Here is a 2,114-nt window from a genome sequence, read left to right as displayed (position 1 = left end):
TGTCTTTATTTTGTTTCACCAAGGTCTCTCCTTCATTACACAAATTCCTCCCTCGCTGAACAGAAACTTCCACCACAATTTCAATCAGGAGAGACTAGTTTGCATGTATGCCACAGTTACACACAGCATGGTAAAATGTACATTTATTTGGATAACAGCTGATTTAAATTAAGAGTGCATTGATTAAAAGTTAGGTCTGAGCTGAGCTACATGTTGTGATACCGTGCGTCTTCATCCAGCTGAGCTGTTTGGGAAATTACAAATCTCTTTAACCCTCTGGGGACAAAAGACGCCTCAACTCAAAAAGCTATTTTACAAAATTTTATTTCAGACGTTCATTTACTAATTTACTCATATATGACCCTTAGACTTTGGTAAACTAGTATCGTTAAACATCGATATGTTGGCTTTGGTGCCTAATTATCACTTAACACATTGCACTACACGTCACCATACAGAAAGCTCAGTTATTTCTGAACATTTTGTTATGAAACACACGGGGCAGAGTTATATGCAAATTCCCTAAAAAGGTCAATTTAAGAAGAGTTGTGAAAATGCCCTTGGACCTCAGAGGGTTAACGAACAATGGCTCTGCTCAGCTCGTGAACATTAGTTAAGTCACGAAGCTTGACGGTGACGTTTCTCACGTCGCCCTCGCTGAAAGAACAAGAAGTTCTTGCTGCTCGGCTGAGAATATTAAAAAAGGAAGATTCTCAGCCGCCTCCATGAGTTCCCCCTGTGTCGTCTTCCTTGGAAAACAGTGTTCTCAAAAACATCTAGTGACATTTTCAGACAGCACTCACGGTTGTTCGAGCGTTTATTTGCGACAGCTCTTGGAGTGAAGACGTTGGCGAACAATTACGGCGTCAACTAATTGATATCTAGAGCCTTCGCCATAGTAGAATGCACGGATTCAGGATGGGTTTCACACACTTGCTGTGGGATCTCATACACACACTAATGGGATAGACACTTTCTACACACACGACTACAAAGCAACCCCAGAGTTTTGAAACTTAAATGGGGTTAGCCGTGTTTCCAAATGTCTCCATTTTAGGGGGCCAGAAATTCTGGATTAGCGTGGAAGCAAGGAGTAAACATGACAAAATGTGATTTAAACTAAATGTATCATTGAGGATGTTGGCTGAGACGGAGTAATTATAATACCAATATCATACAAATATACCTTAAATGTTATTAAACCAAATGGATCCAAATCTGACAATGAAAAGAGGCCTTTCAGGGAGGTTGTGACGCTCAAACATAATGACCGTTTTCCAGGGATTGTGTTTGAAACATGTTTTTTTGGGACCATTGTGCATCACGTGATGATCCCAGGAAGTTGCGATACACACTGCAGCCACAATGCCAACGTGGCTTCACAGTGGTAGACTGCAACAGTCCATCAGTGGTGGTGTGGGGCAAATTTGACAGAGGAAGCCAGTGAGCTGAGTATGGTGATCATATTACTTTATGATTACATAATGACCGTTGAAACAAATTACAGAAGTTGAATGTAATTTTAAGAGTATCACAGAACAATCGATACTGACAAAATGCTAAAATTACTGCATCAGCACCACCATGAAAATTAAATTGTGTTTCTCTCACGCGACATGTGCAACAAACAGGTTGGTTACAAACCAATAAAATAGCAGTAATACTATACCAGTAATAGTAGCACCGTGTGGTTTGGTTATTAATGCCATTAGCTCATGGCTAACACTATGCTGATCCATTTTTGACATATGTTCAGAAGATCATTTCTCAAGGGAACAAAATCACCTCTTCTGAAGAGTATAATGTTGTTGTTTTAATCCTCCCTGTCCTCCTTGGCTACTAGCAACTGCGTGAACGAGGGGATGACCGTGAATTGTAGTAAGATTTTTTTTTTCTTCTGTTCTGTCTGTTAATTTGGGAGCACAAATTATTGATTTACAAACACAACTTAATTGCACAAACTAAGTGAGCGTACCACCTCCATAGCATGGATTAGTCGTTAAGCTAATGTAGGGAGGTGGTCCATATACGTCCAACTGGGACGAGGACTCGGGGAAGACCCAGGACTAGGTGGAGGGACGTCCAGCTGGGACGAGGACTCGGGGAAGACCCAG

This window comes from Etheostoma cragini, chromosome 4 (assembly GCF_013103735.1).
Source record: "Etheostoma cragini isolate CJK2018 chromosome 4, CSU_Ecrag_1.0, whole genome shotgun sequence".
NCBI classification, from domain to species: Eukaryota; Metazoa; Chordata; class Actinopteri; order Perciformes; family Percidae; genus Etheostoma; species Etheostoma cragini.
This window is presented reverse-complemented; position numbering follows the sequence as displayed.